This window comes from Pteropus alecto, unplaced genomic scaffold, assembly GCF_000325575.1.
Source record: "Pteropus alecto unplaced genomic scaffold, ASM32557v1 scaffold45, whole genome shotgun sequence".
NCBI classification, from domain to species: domain Eukaryota; kingdom Metazoa; phylum Chordata; class Mammalia; order Chiroptera; family Pteropodidae; genus Pteropus; species Pteropus alecto.
Genome location: NW_006442491.1, coordinates 915,736 through 938,610, shown reverse-complemented (window position 1 = coordinate 938,610; position 22,875 = coordinate 915,736).

Sequence of the window (22,875 nt, the reverse complement as noted above, 5' to 3'; positions counted from 1 at the left end):
CTATATAGTTCATAAAACAATCCCCCCAATTGCTCCTTCCTTCCCCTGACCCTCCACCTATTAATGCTGCTTTCCCTATGCTGTGCTCCCCATCCCCATGACCATCCATCAGCTACTAATTTGTACTTCTTTAACCCTTCACCCTATTCTCACAACCCCTCAAACCTCTCTCCCCTCTGTCCGTCACCAAATTGTCCACTACATTTGTGAGTCTGTTTTTGATTAGTTTGTTCTTTTTATTCCTTAGATTCCACATATAAGTGAAATCATGTAGTGTTTATCTTTCTCTGTCTGGCTTAAACACCTTCTAAGTCCATCAAAGCAATATCTTTTTCCTTCCCCTTCCTTTTCACATGTAGGGGTCTTGTTTTCTTATCCTTTCGGCCACTCTAACTTTTGGTTGGAGTACTTAATGCTCTTTATCTGTCCTTCAACTCTAAATGATAGCTTTGCTAGATAAAGTATTCTTGATTGTAGATCATGGGTCTTCATCATGTCAAATATTTTGTGCCACGCCCTTCTGTCCTGCATAGTTTTTTTTTGAGAAATCAACTGCCAGTCTTACAGGTGTTCCCTTATAGGTAACTATCTATTTTTCTCTTGCTGCTTTTAAGATTTTTTTTTTTTGTATTTAATCTTTGGCATTTTAATTATGATGTGTCTTGGTGTGGACCTCTTTGGATCCCTGATTTTTGGGATTCTCTGAGCTTCTTGGGGTTTTATGTCCATTTCCTTCACCAGATTAGGGAACTTTTCCATCACTATTTCTTCAAACAGCTGTTCAACATCTTGATTTTCTTCAGTTATGCCGATCAGATGAATATTTGGACCCTTAATAGTGTCCCATATACTCCTTAAATTATTTTTATAGTCTTGGCATCTTATCTCTTGCCATTCTGATTGTGTGTCTTTGGCTTTCCCGTCCTCTAGGTCCTCTAGATAAGGCATTTGATCCGCTTCTTTATTCACTTTGTTTAGTCCTTTGTTTATTCCATTTAATACACTTCTCATCTCAGATAATGTGTTCTTCATTTCAGACTGGTTCCCTTTGATAATTTCCATTTCCATTTCCATTTTTATGTCTTTTATCTCTGTTGGAATTTGCTACACTTCCCAAAAGTTCATTGAGCATCTTTATAACCAGTGTTTTGAACTCTGTATCTGTTAGATTACTTGACTCCATTATATCTGGATCTCTGTTCTGTTCTCTTATATGGCTCTTTCTTCTTTGTCTTCCCATTTTGGCTATCTTTTTGTGTCTGTTTCTATGTACTAAGTAAAGCTCCTAAGTCTCCTGGTCTCATTAGTGTGGATTTGTGAAATAGGTGTCCAGTGGCACAGTCCTGAGAGAAGTTCAGCTGCAGGCCAAACTTAGCCTAAGCCCCTACTCATCCAGGGCCACCTGTTAAGATTCAGCAGTAATCCACGGATGCTGTGCTTATAGTTGCCTCACAAGGCCACACCAGAAACTGAGGCCAGCTGCCTCCAGTGTGAGTTTAGGCACTGCTCAGTAAAGAGCACCTGACTCACTGAGGATAAAACTGGATGTGGCTTGGGTAGGGACACGAGTTGGGGGAGGTGGAGTTTCAGGGAATCCTCTGGGTGGAGAGACCTCTGTTATCCAGTGTGAGGAGGTCACAGCTATAGCGGCACTGTGTCCAGTGCACTGGGAGTTGGGAGGGCTTAACAGGGAACTATGGATTCCACCGGCACTTCTGTACAGAGTGAGTCTCACCTGTGCCCTCACTCTGACAATGTCTCCCTGTAAGTCCCTGGTGTTCCCCGCGCCCAGCCGAATCAGCACTGGTGCTTAGAGCGAGCAGGTCCGTCACTGTGAAAATCCACTCACAGACATGACCCCTTTAAGAGGCTTCTGCCGCTGATGCTGCGGCTGTTGCTGCCTCTGTCTCATTCAGCCATTTAAGACCCAGCAGCCCTGCGTCCTTGCCCTGTCCTATCTTCTGCCGTTGCAGGTTGATTTCTTAGTTCTCTCCCTAGTTGTATGGCTTGTTCATCTAGATCCCAGGCGATTTTTCCTTGCTGCTGCTCCTTGTTTCTGTCACAGCTTTGATTTGGTCACCAGAGAGATAAACAGAGTCTCTATCATCTCTGCCATTTTTTTCAAGGTTCATTTTAAAATGCAGATTCTTGAACTTTTCATCATATTGAATCAAAATTTTGCACAGTATGGGAGACAAGACTCCGTTTGTAACAAACTTTTCAGGTGATTGTTATGTGCACTACATGCTGACAGACATCATCTTCGTCATGCCCAGAGTATTCTGATATATATCTAGAGGCTGATTTATTTATTGAATCCCTAGTCATAGTCATTTAGGCAATTTCTGATTTTTTTTTTCTCAATGATACCATTTATATCAATGCACAGATATCTTTATACATTATTTTCTTTGGACAAATTCCCGAAGATGGAGTTGCTGGATTATGGGGTCATAGATACACTTAGGGTTTTTTGTATCCATTTCCATTGCCTTCTAGAGCTGGAATACTGATGAAGGGGAGTGGAGGGTGGCTGGGGGGTGGGTAGGGCATTGCACATCAGTATGTTTGAAACTTATACCCAGAAGACTCAGAGGATGATTTACTGAAAGCTGGTGGCTGCTGAGATGAGGGCATTAGTCGATAGCTGTGGAGCCCAGAGATTAAAACCAACTCTTGAAATGCTGCACCTTGACGTGGACCCTTTCCTGCCCACATGGCTGTCACCCACTGTGGCTCCTTCTTCTTCTGTGTCCTGATTTGTCCCAAGACTTATCACTCACTCCAACAGGTCATTTGGTGGTTGTGAATGAATCTTCAATGGAGGGACTTGAGAGGGGGTCATGTGGGGAAGGAGATATGCCCTCACTGGGAGCTCTCTGGTTGGCTCACCCTCTAGACTGGACATAGACAGCTGGACTTCCACACACTCTGCCTTCTATTCCTCTATTCAGCTGATACCATTATAAGACCCACCTGTGTAGGCAACTACGTGAGATGCTGGGGCCACAGTTGCAAATGGCACTCAGTCTCTGGCCTTGAGGTTCTTGCACTCCATCTGGAGAGACAAAATTAGAAAACAATCAGAATGTGACATGAGTGGAAACAGAGCAGAAGTGCAGGTTGTCATCCAAGGAAATGCAGAAGGAGTTGGGACTTCTTAGAGTTCACAGTAATCCCTCAGAAAGGTAACTTTTCTCTGAAAGGGAAATATTTTTACCTATGAAAGGAGTACACAGTTACAAAACTCTACACTGTATAGAAACATAGGACTATCTTAGAACCCCATCGCACACTCATTCACCCAGCAGAATTATGATTATGTTTTAGACTCTAAAAATTCATGTTAAAAAGACATATAGGTATGTATGTACATACACAATGAGGTCATGCCTTACAGACTTTTCTCTAAACTGCCTTTTCCGTTCAACAATATAGCATGAAATCTTTTCATGGCAATACATTTTTGGCCTCTTTTAGAAATTATTTTAACGGCTGTGGAATAGTCTCTGTTATCAGTAGTCTACGATAACTGTCACCCACACCCTTATTTCAGATCAGTATTGTATTATTGGTTATATGGCCAGACTCCCCTCCTGCCCTATCAGACATCCTACCTTAAGCGACCCTTTTGAGCACAAGTTCTCTTAGCAAGAATGCGTCTCTTAATGAAAACCTAGCATAAATTGTCGAATTGGGAATATATCGTTTTAGAGGCAAACCTGATATGTAAATATCAGGCAAGCTCAGGTTATTGATAGCCGTACTAGTGCTATAGGTGAGGGCGCTAAAACCAGAGATATATTTTCCAGAATGTTCTAGACTTCAAAATGTTGGCCAAGTGGGAGCTGCTTCCTAGGGAGTTGACTACTGCTGACCTCTAATGGAAGTTTGAAGTACTGCACCAAAAACCCTTCTGCAAATTAGAAATTAGTTCTGTAATTTGTGGTTGATCCAATTGCAGTTGTGAATTCCTGAAGTCTTTGAAATGGTGCTAAATTTTCTTATGATTAGAGGGTTTTTAATGGAGTGTTATGATATAGATCCAGTGAGTCTTCTTCAAACTGTACCATTGATATTTTTGACTGGAACAAATGAAGACCATCTTCATAGATCCATAATGTTGTACATCCAGTAAAGATAGACAACATTGAAATGCTCACATTAACTCACCTACTAGTTGTATATCAGGGGTCACATTCATCCAACTGCTTTAAATTTCCATTTTTTTTTTCTGGCACATTACTAGCTTCAGTCCAGAAATGCCTGTAACTGTTCATTGCCTGTCCAATTAATTTTCTGTTTTGTTGGGGAGGTCTGGCAGAGGGCTTTAGGACCCCAGTAAATGACAAACTGACATCCGAGGTCAGACACTCTTGCTGTCATATCCCAGGTTCAAAAGCCCAAGAAACCCTCATTCTAATCAGGTGGTGTCTCTTCCCTTGGAAGGAAGTCAGCAAAAAGTAGCTTATGGATGCTAAATAACTGCTAAAGTCAATATCTGAACTCGAATGGGGCCAGAGCAGCTGCAAAGTCTTCAACTGGTTGCAACCTGCATGTGTCCAAAGACTTTAGGCAAGTGGAGATAGGCAAACCTTGGAACCACATCATACTCAGTGGCAAGAGGAGCACAGGAACCAAAGAAAGATGGAGAAGCAAGACCAAGGCCATCATGAATGTGCAGTCAAGCAAAACTGCTTAGGTGGGGAAGGAAGATCTACTATGGCAAATTTTCATAAAATGTGATGACATTTTAATGATGTGAGAACTTTAAGTTTTCTGCTCTAAAACCTCAGGGTGAGACTATCTGAATTGGTGTTCTGAGTTTCTGTAATTTTTATCATTAGTGGAGGAGAAAGCTGATGAATTTCACTATTTCAGCAGTATGTGCTACATTTAGACTCCAGAAAGATGAGGTTCTGGTCTTTAATAAGTACCATTTTATGTGGTTGAACAAGGTGTTAGTGTCTTTTTCTCTGATTTCAATGAGTTCGCTTAACCCTTGCCCCTTTTCTTCCCCTGAGAAAATGAGGACATGGCTATGCATGTAACCAAATAATTAAGGCTGATGTTTAAAAACAAACAATACAAATTCTTCATGACCTATGGCTTCCATTTTTCTGTTTATTTTTAAATGGTATATATGTGTGCTGGAATATATATATATTCACTATAGAAAATTTAGGGAATATATAAATATAAAGAAATATAAAGAAATTAATTAAGCCACTCAGTTCTACTACACAACAATGACAACATTCCAATATTTTGATGTGTATTCTTACAGTTCCTTTAAAATTATTTTTTTTTTATTTCCACACCTTTGTTTCTTTATCTAGATCTATATCTATAGAATCGGATATCAGCTCATCTCTAGTATTTTTGTAAAGTTGATTTCTTTTGGTTAAAAACGGTAAAGATGCTTATTACATACTCTTATAAAATATGACTTTAAGGGATGTACAATTTCCATCATATATCTACCACAGTTTACCTATCATTTAAATTGTTTTCATTGTTTTATTACTGAAAATAATGATGCGATGAACATTCAATAAGATTTCTCCTGTTTACTTATTTATTTTACAATTTACTAATAATTCAAAATCACTGAATAAGCAAAGATTAAAGAGCGGCCTGATCCCCTCAGTCAAAAGATGAAGCTATTTAGGTTCAAAGATGAAGAGTGACTTTCCTGAGATGACACAGAACAAATCAACTGTGTACAAAATTTTTTTTTCAAACATGATCATATAAGATAATAGAGAAGTGAGAAATAAACCTCCCCCAGGCCCGTTTACCTAGACCTTGCCAGTGTCCTGTCTCTCCATTGATTCTGAAGCTGAGAGAGTCAGGCTCCACCCGAGGTGTGATGAAGACCCAAGTGAAGGGAAGGAGCCCATACTATGGTTGGAAACTTTTCACAATTCATGTCATCCTCATAATATGCCAGGGAGGCGAGGCTGTTTTATTTTATTTATTTATTTGTTTGTTTGTTTGTTTGTTTTGACAGATAAGGAATCTGAGGAAGTGGCCATTCCAGGAGCAAAACAGAGATGGGGTCTAGTTTGCAAGATTTAATGGAGCACCATTAGAGTCAATGCCTTTGGAACGGGGGACGGGAAGCAGTAGTAGAGGAGTAAGGAGGAATGTAAGAGGGGAAGAAGGAGCGTAGGAGAGGGAGCTGAGTGCAGGAGGGGAAAGGAGTGGAGGAGGGGAGCAGGACTGGCCAGAAGGAGAAGCTGAGCTGTGATGTAGGTGGAACAACAGCCTCACCCAACTCTCATGATGGCGCCAGGATGGGTAGAGTTGCCTGTGCTTTTACACTCCTGCGTTGAGGAGGAGTCGCTGGATATAGGCGGCTTTGGAAGGGAAGTGACCTGGGCACTTTCTGCCACCGAAGCTTCCCTGAGTGGGGTTAATAGATGGGTAACAATTCCTCAAGGAAGGGTGTTCTGGTCATACACCACAAGTGAAGGGACCAAGTATAACTTCAAAGTGAGGAAGAATTGGGTCTTAAAGCTGGAGTCGGTCATCATCTCATAACACTTCAAGGCTGCCCTGAGAGACAGAGAGAGCCCAAACTTACTTATTCCTCATTCAAATCTTCTCTCATAACACTCCTTCTCTTCACAGCAAGCCCTTAAGCTATTGTACCATTTGCATATTTATCTACCTTTTATCATCATAAAATATAGAAGTCTCTACTTTGATCCTCACTTAAACCTCAAGATCTGTTTTTTTTCCTAAAAACAACTTAGTTTAACAAGAGTCAGCCTCAGTTTACCCATCTGATTGAGTTCATCCCTTGAGCAGCCCTCACTCCTCTGTAATCAGCCACATTCACAGACTTCACTGAAAGTTGGACCTGAGTTTGCACAGAATTACTCCACCTTTCATTTGGAAGAACAAATGAACAGGAAGTTATCTGTCTTTTTTAAGTGGTTAAAAAGAAGAGCACACCATAAAATATAAATAATTTCAACAGTGCTGCAAGAAAGTTGAGAAAGCAGAGAAACAAACAGAAGAACCCTGAACATGATTAAGGTTGCATTTCAAGTCAGGGCAGGAAAAGGTTGGGAGGTAGACTTAATGTTATTCACTCTTATTAATATTGAATTTCCTCAAGTGAGCAACTCTTCCTCTACCACATTAGTAGTGACTTTTCTCAAGGGTATGTCCTTGCCCCACCTACCATTTTCTTTCTGCTCTTCCCATACACACCCAAGTCTTTACCTCTAGCTGAGTGTTCTCTTCTGACTATAGATCCACTTACCAACTGCAGAGAACCTTGGCTTGAATGTCCTTTGTATTTCCCCCTTGAATTTTCCAGAACTAATCTTTTGCTATTTGTCTTCACTTAACTCCAACCACTATCAATACACATTGGTCTCTTCCTGGGTGTTCCCTGACTTTGTGGGTAGTCTTCTAGCCACATGTACAATTCAGATGTCTTAGATTGGGTTCCCCTAGAAGTGAAGCCTTAGACAAGGTTGTGCATGCAAGTAGTTTATTTGAGATGTGATTCCAGAGAATACCAGTAGAGGAGTAAAGAAATGAGAGAACAGGGGTTAATGAAAGGTGCATGATCAAGCCAGTCTCCTTTATAGGCAACTGGGGGGCTCTACCTTTCTGGGACCTCCATGTAGGACATGCCTCAGAGTCATCCCACCCATACAGTGATGGGGTGGGGATTTGCCCACCAACTCTCACCAGTCATCTGTTGAGAGTTCCTCTGAGGGTGTGTTCATTTCCCAATTACTGGCTTGCCACATGTAAGCCCATTTGGGCAAAGATATGCAAATATTGGTACTTAGAATTGGGCTGACACATACCAAATGGTAAGAGCTGAGAGAATATGAGAGGGGTACAGAAATCTGGGGGCCATCTTTGACTCCTCCTTCTCACTTTTTCATTTTGACTGTCCTGTCCGGTAGACCCTGCTTCCTATATAATAGATATCTGTCAAATTCTCCCCATATCCATCTCCAACTCCCTGGTTCAAGCCACACTCACTCACATAGAATTTACTACAACAGGCTCTTAACTTGTCTCTCTGCCTCCAATTTTCAATTATTATCTACATTGCAGCCAAAAGCAAATCAGAACACCTCACCTCACAGCATATAATTTTCTATGGCTTCCTATTTCCCTTAGAATAAATTCCAGTATCCTCAAAAATATTTACAGACATTTTAATCATTTGCCCTCAGGTACCATTTCTGGTCTCATTTCTTGCCATCATACCCCTGGTGATTTTGGTCATACCAAACTTTCTTCAGTTCAGCAAGTATACAGGCTTGCATAGAGGTGTTTTCTTCTCCTTAGAACACTGTTCACCTGTCCTATGAATTCTTTGCTAAACTAACTTGTTCTTCAGGTTTTAGCTTAGGCATCACTTCTCCAGGAACCCCAAAATGTCTCCCAACTCTAGGTAAGTGGCTTCTTCTCTGAGCTCCAATAATATCTCGTATATCCCTACCAAAACCTCTCTCACACTCCATTGCAATTCCCTGTTTACCTGACTGCTTCTCCTTCTAAACTCAAAGCTCTGAGAGAACAGGGATGCTAAGGCTCTCTTTTCACAATTATTCTCTAGCATCTAGCACAATGCCACAGTGAGCATTTATAATATTGAATAAATTAATGTACAAATTATTGAACTGAATTACTGCCCCAAAAGTAATAAATCATGAATTATTAATCTCTTAATAAAATTTAATTTTTCTATTTATTACTTTGGATGAAGATAGCCTTTTTTTTTTTATAGCTAAAGACATATGTAATTAATGATAGGGAGTCTAATTTAAATCACTTTGACAAAATTGTGTCAAAATTGAACCACAATTTGCTAACTTCCAAATCATTGTTGATAAGCCAATTTCAGACTCGTTTATCTATTTCAAGCTTTTTTTCTCCATTAGGAAAAAAATACAAAGTGAGTATATGCACTGTCACTCAAAAATATGACATTATGAGAGGGTAGAACATGTCAGAGGGCCAAAGCCTTTTTATTCCTTTTCCTTATGACCTACTATGCTTGGCTGTGTGCTTAAACTTATGTAGCAGTTTCTCTATTATTCATGTACTTTTTAATCACATGGTTTTATATTTTATGCTGTTTCTTATTATTCAAAAGTTATACTTTTATTTTTCCTTATCAAAAATTACAATTTTCTACTGAGCTCAAGCTTACAGTCTACTGTATATGTATAAAGAAATTACATCTTTTTCCTCAAAAATGAAAAACATTTTCACTCTTTTTTTTTCACAAAAATAACATGCCTACATGCCAAAACTGAGTTTTTGTTATGTGTTAAATTTCGTAGTTTGTATGTAGCAAACTATAATCTGGTACAATCTTCTTAAATTGGAGAGTTATTAAACTCAAGGATATTGTTTATTAAAGAAATCAAATCGTGTTTACTTGTGTCATTTGAAGTAGCGACCCAAGTGCATTGCTTTGGGACAGCAAATAAACTTTAGTATGAAAAAAAGTTAACTCCTGTACTTGTGATGATGAACTACAAAACCTAAATAAACTCTTCTTATCTCTTTGCCGAATGCAGGGCTCCGCTTTGTAACAACAAACTGCAAAAATCACAGGAAGTATGACTGACTGATTGATTGATTGATTGTCTTTTTACAGCTATAAAATACATGGAATATCTCTACCGAAAGTGGAGAGCACAAAGTTTTAGAGTTCAACTCCAAATCCCAGATCTTCAACCACATGGCTACAGGAGGAGAAGACATGTTCATAAAATGAGACCCTCCTCTGCCTTTTGGCCACTCTGCACGAGGCAGAAGCACCTGACCTAAGCTGGGCCAATGAGCCTTCTCCATTTGAAACTAGCAAGAATTAAGAATAGAAGAGTGCAGTCTTGAACTGTCTGCATCTTTGACTACAGGGCTACATGATTTAGGAAGAAATTGCCAGGAATCGTTTTTCTCATTGGAAAGTGGGAAATAAAAGTCTTATTGGCAATAGAAAGGAAAATGAGCAGCCCCGTGGAGGAAAGTAAGTCTGAGACACAGAGAGACAGTACCTTGGGCTAACTGTGAAAGCTCTGGACTGTGGTTTATTACAGTCCAGAGACACCGGGGCACCCTCATTGAGGGATTCTAAGAGCCCTCATCTCTTAATAACCAATTCCTAAAGCTCTTTACCATGTTTTCTATTTGTAATCAAAAGAACTTTATCCACAAATCACAAACTAAATATTTTTGAAATCCAAAGAGTTTTTTCTTAAAGTGTAAGATTTAATAATTACTAAAAGCTGTCCTGGGGTTTGAAGGGTAGAGATTGTGAAAGTAATAAAGTCATAAACGGTTTTTCCTTAAAGCATGTCAGCTCTAGTTCATCTATACTGTCATTCATTTTTTGTCATCTCTCTACGAGGGTGTTTGTGTTTGAAAGATGAGCTCATCACAAAAATATTTTGAAATAAACCATCTGAAATTGTCTTCAATTTTAGCAATTCTTTTTCTCCATGTTATGAGAAGGAGAATTGTGCAGCTCTTATCTCAGCCCTCACAACCATTTCAGGATATGGATATGTTTTTTCTTATTTTTCAGAAAAAGGAAAAGTGGCTTGGAGAATTAATTTGCCTCAAATCATACAGCTTGTTAGGGGCAAAGGAAAAGCTTGGACTCAATTCTTCTAGTGTTTAAGCAGAGTACTTTCCCCTGTGACTCAATGTCCTTGCTTCTGTTTGTTCCTTAGCCAAGAATATCAGTCTCATTCCACTTAAAGGTTATCAAAATGTTTAATGAGCAATTTTGTCATCTTGGAGAGGAAATGTTGAAGACTTTATTTAACTAATTTTATTCATATTTTTATATTGTATAAATATTGGCAGATGACACAGAAGCAAACTATTTTGATTTAATATCATTTCAAGAATCCCAAACTAGCAGCCCACAAAAAGAAGTTTACATCGAAATATGTTTCTTCTGACTATTTGGAAATATGAACATCCAAATAAAGGAATGAGAATTCTTTATAACAACATAATTAGGCAACACTTGTTAACATTAGCAATCGTTTCTTAATATTTCACTGTCGCATTGGGTCAAATGTTAATATGAGTTATTCCATTCAATCCTTAAAGCAATTGAATAAAGTAGGCAAGGTAACTTTTTCAAGGTTATACAGGCAACAAATGCCAAATCTAGGGCCAAAATCCAGGATTCTCTGACAATCTTCATGCTTGTAATGTTTTCTTTTTTTCTCCACAACATAGATTATAGTCTACTTGACAATGTGGCTATAATGTGTGGTATTAATCATTATGTACACATACATAGACACATACACAAATAGGAGATTTGCTACTAATTTGGATTATATAATTAAAAATCATAAGCCAGTCTCTACTATGTGACTTAAACTAGAACTTGTGTTTCTTCTAATAGCATGTCAATATACCATTATTGAGCCAATATTATAAGAAAGAAAGAAAAAAGCTTTCATGGTGAAGCGATGCCACATGTTAGAAACATATAACACTTACACTAGTAAATGCTTGAAATGGATGTCAGAGCTGTGAGCAGGTGGTAACAATTGCACTTCTTGATTTGTGCAATGTTTACTTCTCAAAATGGTTAGCACCCAAAGCAATAGAATGACTTAGAAGTACCATACGTTTCAGGACCCACACCTAGGCAAAAAGTGTGACTAATTCAGTCACACAACTGGTTAGTATATAGTATGTTGAACAAATCCGGTGGAGCCAATTATGTGTTACTATGAAGAGCATCCTAAAATATGAGACATTATTTTTCACATTTGACTATTGTGATTTTGCAGATAGCAAAAAAGGTGAGCAGGATCTCTTGTGAACTTATTGTGCACACAGCCCAAGACCTGTGCAAAAGACAACCTCAGAAAGCTAAGACACCAAGCAGCTGCTCTTGGTATGAAGATAAACATTAGTCCTGCAGCCCTGTAAATAAAGAAATGGGGTATTGTGTTGTTCTTCTATAAACGAGCAAGGCACAATGAATGGTGTGGGTTGGGTCACGGAATCACAGATTCATTTTGGAATGAATAAAAACCATTACAAGCACGGAACTTGTCAGAGAATCCTGGAATTTGGTCTTGGAGACAAAGGTAGTGGAGGACTTCATTAAAAAAAAAAAAAAAAAAGACTAGGCAGCTCTCATTTTAAAAGTGTTTTTTGTTTGTTTGTTTGTTTGTTTTGTTTTGTTTTTTTTAGCACAAATGTAAATGTTCACTTGGGAGATATGGCCTTCAAACTTTAGTTTTGATGCTTTCACTCCAACACACAGAGATTCTGCCACAAAATGAGGCTGCTCCCTGCCACAATTGAAGTGCAGTGCCAGAAACCTGGGGTCAGGTTGGAGCTGGCCTGTTTGGTAAGGACAAATAGGCTGTCTCTCTAGGGAAGCAAATCACACCTGCACATTTATTATTTTTTTTAATGAATATCCATGTCACTAGTAAAATAACTTACTAATCAAACAAAGAGGAAAGTTATATGGAGACTACTTAGAATAAAAAAGTCAAAGACCTGATGTATAGCAATGTTAATATCATGATTAATAGTAAACTCCTTTTACTTAAAGAATGTACTTTTTTTCTCACATAATTCTTAACTTAATGGTTCATGTGAGTGCTTCTAAAGAGTATTAGGTTTATCCATTTTGATTGTTCAGTTGGTTGACATTTGTACTGCTGATTGGTGTCTTGATCTTTAGTTATACACATCCAGGCTAACAGTAAACAGTAACAACAACAAAACAAAAAACAAACAATGAAAAAAGAGTTTTACCACAGATTGGTATTCAAATCCACCTGACCCAAGCTTTTGGAAGAATAATATACAGTGCAGTGTGACAATTTTATTCTAGAAATGAGTAAGCATAAAGTACACACCAGCCCACTCAAACCTGCATGGATGACAGTGTAAGCTGTGTTTGATTTGGTTTACATGAAATGCTTCCTTATTGCATCACCTTAATTTGAGCTTTCAGCAGAATGGTGACAGTTATGCTTAGCCATGTAGAAAAGCAGATAGCTAGAACATCGTGTGAAAGCATTTATATGAAATCTTTCTCTTTCTCTCTCTCTCCTTCCCTGCCCCCGACCCACCCCGCAACACACCTTTTTACTGTTGGTGGTGACCACCCATGCTTCAGCAGTGTTTTGGCTACTTTCCCACTGATGACTTTTCCAAACCCTGTCAGTGGCTGGCAGTTAAATGTTCTGCCGTAGGCTTACAGAAAATGCAAATTGGATTGTCCTTTTTTCCCCCCAAACCTACATGTTTATCCTTCTTCAACTTGATTCCTGGAAGAGTCAAATATCTGATACTCATGTCAAGCCTAAAGAATGACTGTCCCAGCTGAAAATAAGATAGATTCCAATATACTTTTCAATGCTCTTGCTCAAGATCAACGTTTAATATTTTTGTGTGTGTGATGCACTGCCTCTTAATAAAAAGAAAAAGAGGTAGTTGAGCAGAACTTTAAAGGTCCAAGCAGCAGTGATGTTCAGTGGAGAGAATATTATTCCATTTGCATGTATCTGATAAAATAAATAATTCTGACATTGAGTATCTAAGCACAATTGAGATGAGAAAAAAAATAAGAGAAATAAAGAAATAACTAGGTAATTTACCACAGCACAATAACACATCTCAGGCATTTAATTTCAGATTATATCTTACTTTTATTCCCTTCTCTCAAGAAAAGTGTTTTAAATTATTTAATGGAGAAAGGTAGTATTTTGAAATCCAGGAAAATCTAAATGTTGCAGCTTTGAGGGGTTTTTTTCCTTGCTGTGTTTTTTGTTTGTTTGCTTTTTGTTTATTTTTGGTTTGTTTTTTGTTTTTTCTTGTCTCACAGTATCTAGTGAATAAAACCAGAATTTAAAAGAAAAACTAAAAAATAAACATATATCGATCATCTTTTAAGAAATCAAATTTAAACATTTGGTACAGATGAAGGCTTGTTAAACATTTAGGCAAATAATTTCAGTGTCTGATGGTTATATAATAAAAGGCATTTCAATCAAAACAGTATGTCATGTTGGTCAGCAATATATGCTCCCACGAAATAACCAAATTACACAAATTGAAATAAAGTGAAATTCTTTTCCCAGAGTTAATGAAAGATTCCTGTTTGTGAATTTTAGGCTTTGAAGTCCAAACCTTCCCAACAGCACCAAGAATTTGCTGGTGATTTATTACTATTTGGACAAGTGGCGAACAGAGCGTTATTCTATGGAACATTGACATTCCCTACCTGTCAAGGAGACTTTGCTAAAACCTGAACACCAGCTCCCCTGGACGAAACTTCTCCTCAGGCTGTGCCCCGGGTGGGGTTCCAATGGGCAAAGTGTGGTTTGACCTGGTGCTGGTGTCATCAATTCCAGGACTCTCCCATTTCTCTCTCCACTCCTGCTAGGCCCAGACAAATCTCACTTCTCTGTGTAATCTCCTCAGATCCTCGCTTTGTGACACTTGATGCAGTGGACTAATTCTAAGACCAGTCTTGCCTGCTTGACTAAGAGGTAATAGTTAGATCTGGAGAGGCTTTTTCAAACCCTTCTCAAATTTTCCCAGATGAGCTATGGCCTATTCCACATATACAAATAAGAGTTGAGTTTCCCTACCCATCTTTAAATCAACACTACCTATCCTAGGAAAGGACCATGACCTAGGAGTTCCAGCCTGGTAGACCCTGTGGGAGACTCAAGGACTCTGCTGGGACAGGAAGGTTCTGGTAAAAGAGGAGTTGGGGCATTTACAGTGATTGTTGGGTGAGATCAAAGACAGAGGCGCAGGGTAGAGGCAAGGCCATGTTTTCACACACTTGTGTTGGGGTATAGGACATTTCTTCCCCCATATCCTACTACAGTGTGGTCATAAATAAAATTGATCCCAATACATCCATCAAAGCTAATGTGTATTACTTGGTTGTTTTCTTTACTTATTTCGATACTTGCTTGAAAATAACATGATTTTAACAACCATTAACATAAGCTAGAACTAACAAGACATAAAATAATCACTTTTATTTTAAAGTTTACTTTTCTATTTTTTTAATCTATTGTTTTATATTTCCTCAGTTGGCATTTCTGACACATTGCTGCACATAACTTTTTGTGATGTAGTAATGCAAAGAAAGCCCAAGATAAGAACTATCGCTCAGGAATTAATGGTTTAGTTGAAGATAAAAGAATACTTGTTAAAGACGTACTGAGTGAGGTTGCTGTGGTGGACAGAGGCAATGGAGAGAATTGAAAAGTTGATCCCATTGGTCTGGGGCTTCAGATCCTAGCTTTGTCACTTACTAATTACATGGCCCTGACACAGTGGGACAATTTCTAGAACCTCTGAGCTTCAGTTTACATGTCTGAAAAGCAAAGATAATGTGGAACCTGCTTCATAGATTACTGGGAGCATTAAATGTGATGGCTGTGCTATGCTTGGCTCTCTGTAAAACATGATAGATATCCATAGTCACTGTCACTAAAGTGTACTGGAGTCATGAAAAAAAAGGCCTGTTCATGGGAAAAGGGCAATTTTAGTTGGGAATTTTGCAGTGGGATAGGATCCAGATCAGAAGGAAGAACTGTATGTTGTGAGAAGTGGAGAAGAAGAGAAGAATAAATAACATGTCTTCATTTGCCTTTGTGTCCCAAAATTATGTCTTATTTATCAGGTTTTATGAAAACATCTCACTTGCCAAAGAGAAAAAATAAACATATTAATAATTTTGGTAAAAATATTGAAAATCAGAAACACCACAAACAAACAGCTTTGCTTTATACAAAAAAAAAGAGGGATAGAAAAATGTTATTTGTTTAATTTGGACGGATGAAGAAAAAAATGATCTTCAAATAACTCACAATCTTGTCATTTAGCTGAAATTTATTTCCAAATATAAGTCTCCACAGCACCATTGTTGTCCTTCTTTCCCTCCCTTCCTGTTCTAATGTACTCTTCTCCAGAATGGCCATCACTTTCCCAAGCAGCACTAAAGAAAAACTGCACTTTTGTTTTTCTTGATGATTTCCTAACTAAAAACATATGAACCCTGAATTCTGGGTGAGACTTCCAAGCTCTAAGATATGTTCTGGAAAAAAAAAAAAGAATCAAGCTTGTCAATGACTTACAAACGTGTTGATTATAATTCTCTCCACAGAATGAAATTATATCATTTGAATATGAAATTGATTGGAACATTTGAATATGAAATTTATGTTTCCATAATGCCAAATATCTAGAAAGAAAGGTTCTCCCAGAAAAAAAGAGGATGCTTTTACATTCTATTAGACAAATTGAAAAATTGTTGAAGGTTCATTTAAATGTTGGTTAAGAAAGAGTAGAGCAGACATTTGGATCTACATAGAAATTTGGGTGAGGCAGAATGCATTCACAACACTGTACTAGATTCCTGCTCTTTACCAAATGTTGTATCTGGCTTCACTTTGAGGACAAAACATGATTTTTTTTTCAAAACTCTCACTACTGTCCAAATGAGATGTGCTTATGCCTTAAAACCACTGCTTATCCAGCTGTTTTCACAGACAATATCCAGAACTCTGGCTGGAATATTTTTTCTCTTTATGTGTCTATGCTCTCACTTTTATTGCCATTTCTATGGATTATGTTAGAGATAAAAGAAATGTGGAGATTTTGATCAAAAGTTGCCTCAGGATACTCTAGTATTTCCACGGATACCAAAATCCAGCTTAAGTGAAGAATAAAAGCTAACATTGGGGTGGCATATTCATGGTCATAGCATCTATCGTCAGTAGTGTTTCCATCCAAAATTTTTCTCCTAAGATTCTGTTATTCTTCGTTAAGACAAAGACTACCCAGGGATATTGCTGGAGCATCTGGCATGGCTATGAACCACAATTTTTCAACAGAAGAATCCTCAGCCGTCCTTGTAAAAAGACATATTAAATTTAAGAAACCTAGAAAAGTAGAAATGTTAGTTTGGCAGTTAGAAGAGAATTCTGAGAAGATTCACGTAATTGGTAATTGAAGCCACGAGCATGGATAAGGTCACCTAGAAAGAGAACAGAGTGAAGGTGGCCTAAAACAGTCGCAAAGGTCTCCAACATTTAGAGCGCATGGAATACAACAATTTAAAATCTCTAAGATGTCAGATATTGCCCATGTCTGTAATGGATCAGTGGAATAAGAACTTCAGTGAGACTCTAGTAGGTCTGACATGGGATAGTAGTGAGTTGGGGGGACAGGTGAGTAGGGTGGAGAGAAGAATGTGAACTTGAATGCGCAGTATCCTCTCCTTAGGTTAAGGTCCTTCATGTTCTGCTGCCCAGAGTATGCAATTCGTGCTTGGTCACCTCCAGAAGGCTAAGTGAGTATGCAATCCGTGCTTGGTCACCTCCAGAAGGCTAAGTGAGAGTTTTAAGCCATATTTCACTTCCCTAAGCAGCGTACATTTCTAATCATCTTCACAACTTCCCAGAAAAGGCATCCAAAGGCTTTGGAGGTCAATAGCAGGAGGTTCATATTACAGAAATTCTAGCAGGTACATTCTCAGCCTGAACCAGTATGTTATCAGAGCATAAACCACAGTTTCCACACCATGGCATTTTCACATTCCACAACCATGCTTGTCTATTAAATGCCAGGTGCCTCTGAGTCATAGTGGCTTTTTATTCTAGAATCAAGTACCAGGAAAAAAAAAAGTGTACAGACTGAACAAGAAACTACTGCCAATATCCACAGTTCATAATGTTCCAAAGGTATCTATACCTCTGTTTGCTAACAATTTGAGCCCTATCTCTTCTAAGAAATTGGTCTCTCAGTACGGCTACAGATAATTCAGTGTTAGCCACTTATGGTTCACAGTTTGTGACTCACACCAGTCTACAAGCCTGGAAAATTACACTGAAGCTGATGCCCTTCCCTCCCATCACCTGATCTGGAGATTCTATATTATGCTCTGCTACTATCATTAAAGACTTCCACATTGACACACATATTTATCTACCTCTTTCTAATGAGTAAAGTGCAAAATGAAGAATGAAATAGGTAGTAGAGAAATTTCTGGGTGACTTCAAGTCATCCTCCAATGCATCACCTGCTTGTAAAAGATGAGACAATTGCATTTGCATTTCCAAATCTAGCTGCTTTGTTTTCTAAGTCCTACCCCAAGCTGGATATCTGGAAAGGTTTTCCTGGAGGAACTATCTTTATCAGTGGTTCTTTAGCCTGACTGCATATCAGAATCATATGTGAAAGTTTGTTAAAAATATAGAGCCTCTGGAGTTTCCAATTCAAAATGTTTGGACTAGATCATAGTAATCAGTATTTTTAGCTAGCATTATTATGCAATCTACCTTAATAAATATAGAGGATCTTCTAGTACGTAGACTCGAACCAGAGGAAAAATGTCTGTGGTCTCAGACTTCTGTAAATGATGCAGAGTTCCATAGCCTGGTGAGAGCTGAAGTGGTTATTGAACTTATAACCATGCTATGCAAACTTACTAATCACACATAGTTTCCTAGATTTGATCATTATTTCACTTATCTCAGTTGATATAAGGACTGCAAAAAAAAAAAAAAGTGGCCTTATTAGAGATTTTTTATTATTCCCCACAGTCTTCAAATAAATGCTGGTCAGAAAAGTTAGAGCAGAGGCCTAAGAGATCCTGAAAGATATTCTTAGTGTATACCATCAGCAAGCCCGAAGAGGTTGTTCATTTCTCAGCTCCTCACTTTGGACACAGCAACTCAGTGTATCTTCTGGTCAAGTGACAATGGGAATTGTCTCAAGGCCTGCTCCAACCAGCCCTTCGTATTTGGATGAGACTTGGAAGGATGTGTTTCAGATGTTGGCCCTGCTTGTTCTATACATTCTTCTTCTCACATAGGATTGTGTTGCCTTTGCTAGGTGGGTTTTGAATCATCCAGGTCAGGAACACAGCGTCTTTGTCGTGGGTGATCCAGAAGAGATGGTTTGGCCAATGTCAACTTATGAAAAATGTATTTTCCCAGGTCATTTTTGATGACAGCAAAACCATCGAGCGCATCTCCTCTACAACAGGGGTTTCAGAGTGTGGCCCATGGACTCCCCAAGTCAACATCTCCTGGGTGGTTGCTAAAAACCACTCTACTTTCAGATCCCTCTCCCAGGTACTGAATCAGGACTTTTGCTGCTCTCTGGAATCTATGTTTTTAACTATTTCTCTGGATGAGTTACATGCACAATAATGTTTTGGAACCAAGACTCTAATTACAGAGTCACAGAGTGAAGGAAGCAGTAATCTGCCACCTTTCTGCTCTGGAGTAATACAAAGAGCGCTTTGAAAATAGTGTCCACTCAGCTCTTCATTTAAGGGTATTACTGCCAAACCCTAAAGCGGCCACCCCCTCAGGTTTACTCATCTAAGTAAAAGACGCTTCTACTCAGTAAAAGTCATCCTTAACTCTCAGTCACACTCTACATTCAAAATTAAGCAGAAAATTCTGTCTGGTTCATCTGAATCTAATCTCTCTTCCCCACTTCTGCTGCCATCACTCTCTCCTGCCTCGATCTCCTCCTATTCTTCATCCTGCTCCTCTCACTTCTACTAATGGCCATGAGGCAACCAAAGAGCTCCTTTTAAAACATAAGTCAGAATGCGCCCTACATATTCTTGGCTACATCAACCTCTGAGCTCTCCTTTCTCCACATCCCAGCCCCCTGTCCTTCCTGCCACTCCTGGACTACATTAAGTATGCTCCCCTCAGGGCCTCTGCAATATCTGTTCTCTCGGTTTTAGTGCTCTGTCTCCAGATATCTCCCCAACTTAATCCCTTGTTTTATTCAGGATTCTGCTCAAATGGCATTGTGTTGCCTCTTCCCTGATAACTCGTTGTGTGGGACATCACACCTCTCCAATTCCCTTTTCTTGCTTTGCTTTCATTCATAACACCTTTTACTTCTCAACATGTATATTTTTATTTACTGTCCTTACTGGGATGTAGAGTTCTATTTCTCTCACAGCTAATTTTTCTGTGCCCCAAACAGTGACTGGCACATATTTGTTGAGTGAATAAACCAACACTCAATAAACCAATAAATGGGTGCTAGAACACTGGAAGGACCTCATGATGTAGACACTGTTTGGTATTGTGCTCGATTGTCTCGCTGAAGTGTGGTTGTTATTATCATCTCGATAGAGACAAGTTATCATGACCTGATACTGTCCTGAAAGATTTCCTCTCCCTTTCCCTCTATCAGTATTCCTGGAGTGTATGTAGAGTTGGATTTGCCCAGAATACATTTCACAACTCTGACCAGGGCCCCTGACTTGAAAACCTGCCATCCTTCAGCAGCCTTACTTCCATCAACACCACAGATGGCATTTTTCAGAATTTTACTCCACTCCTAAGCTCATTTTCATGACTCCCTTTTTCACATGACTCATGCCTTTTGCTTCCTGCTCTGCATTCCTGACACTTTAACCTATGTCATGAGCTCCTTGGTCAAGGGCACCCAAATTCTCTCTTCCCATTTGCTGGCCTCTGTCACTGGTTCTACTTCCCCACCCTTTGAGCCATTTATGAAAGTGATCTCCTACTCACATTCCAGGATCTGTTCTCTGCCAGGCGGGAGATGCTCCACGTTGGCCAGCAGGGCCACCGTCACAAGTCATGTGCAGGAGCACAGGTTGTGGAGCATGGAGATTTTCCATAGGCTCACTACTAGGAATGCATTTTAAATCTGCTAATTCAAGTGGGCTTGGGATGGCCTGGGACATATATTCTCATTTCTAACTCAAGATTCTTTCCAGACCAGATTTCTTTTCAGCCTTTCCCAACATGCTTTGAGAGGTTTAAAGGGAATGCTTTATTCAGTTATGTAACTTGAAAAAAAAATTAAGCAGTAGTGTGAAGTGGCTACCTATGGTTCAATCTTCTCTGATTGGTCTGGAAGAAGATAAGATCTGTTTCTTTTTCTCTTTTAATCTCCTAGCATTCGACTCATGTTTGACATCCCCTACACACACATGAAATACATTCTGTTCTGGCTGTAGGATCGCAGAACCATGCTAAATGAGAAACACAAACATGGCCTTGGTGCCTGAGGTTCTGGTCTATAATCTTTCTCCACAGTCAGTAAGTTTCCTCTGAGGCTATCAGATGCCCCCATTAGCTCAGCAACAGGGACTAAAAGGCATATCTAATTAAAAAGAGAGATAAAAGGCCCTTGCTCCTCATAATGAGTGCCAAAGAATAACCATTGCACAGAGTGGAGTGGGAACTTACAATACAAGTCAACTCCAGGTTTCTCCAGAGGCTATGCCTGCTGTGACAATGTGACTGGCCTTATTACTTTTCTACTCCCTCAGAATCCAGCATGGTGGCAGCAAGAAAGCTAAAACCAGAGCACAGAGGAGCAGACAGATCTAGATGAGGTGGTTGGGGCTGGCAATCGCTCTTCCCCCTGCCCTAGCATACCCACTGTGCTGTGGGGTGCACAGATGAATTTTCACTTGTGTGAAAATTCAGTGAATGTGCCTGCCTGTCCAGTGATGATTAGTGGTGGCAAGAATGGGAGTGCCACCACTGAAATTTCAATCTCTATTTTCTGAATTAGACTAGTAGTGCAATGTTTAATTTCTGTTTGAGGGAAGATTATAAAAGCATGAACATCAACACTATCTGCCCTTTGCGAGTTAGGACTGTACTGATTCTCCTCTTCAATTCTTATCTAGACACAACCCATATCCATCCCTTGGTCAACCACTGATTTGTGTGTGTGTGTGTGTGTGTGTATGTGTACATATGAGTATACGCACATAAGTGTGCGTATGCCATATGCACATGTGCCTGTGTGCATCATCTACTGTGTACCAGGCCACTGGGTTACTGGGATCAACTTTAGCTCCTCTTCTATGAATACCCATAACACAGATTTAGTACCCAAATACATAATGCCCATAGCACACAGGTTTCTTCTTTCTATAAATGCCCATAACAAAGATTGCTTCTATCCTGTCTGGTGTTCAAATTATTGTTGTTGTTCTTTTTAATTTATAGGTTAATTTAGAGGGTTTTTTATTTTTATTTTTAAAATCTCAATAGTCTCTGCTCCAGGTTGTGTTCAAATGCAGACACAGACACACACATAGAAGCAGGTAATCTGTGGCTCCTTTTGTGATGATACCCATTCAAAGCTTGAGCTGGCTGCAGGGAGAAGTAGTTGGCCACATTTGAGATTTATACACTGCTTTGAATGTACAAAACAAGAAGTCTGACTCTCTCCATTTTGCAATTCTCAGAACCCTATCTAGGACTCTGGAGAGGGTGAGGAGGGGGGCAAACTTTCTTATTATTCTTTTTTACTAATTCATTAATTGAGCAAATACTGAATGCCTACTACATGTCAAGCACTGTGCTAGGCATTGGGAATCCAGTAAGAAAAAGCAAATTAAGTTCTGCTCTCGTGGTGCCTACGTACTCTCACCTCCAAGAACAGTAAGGAAACCACTGTAGAATTGTGTATTCATTGTCATTAATGATCAAATGAAATGGGAGATACAACCTGAGACTATGGTTTTCACAATACCACATAGTTGAATATTTGGTAATGTTTTAGTTGTTTATGTCTTATATTGATGATTTTTCATTTTGTTTTTTATCCAATCTTTCATTCTTCAAATGTTTATTGCTCATTGACTATACGCTGAATCTACCACAGTGGGCAAGTCATACAGATCTTCTATTTTTTGGAGCTGTCTAAACCAATTTTTAAATGTCAATACACTACACAAGCAAAATCCAGGCAAGCACAAAAACAAATATTACCTATCTTGTGGTTTAAGTATAGATTAGGTAGTCCGGGATGGGAGGGTGGGGAAGATTGGAAGAT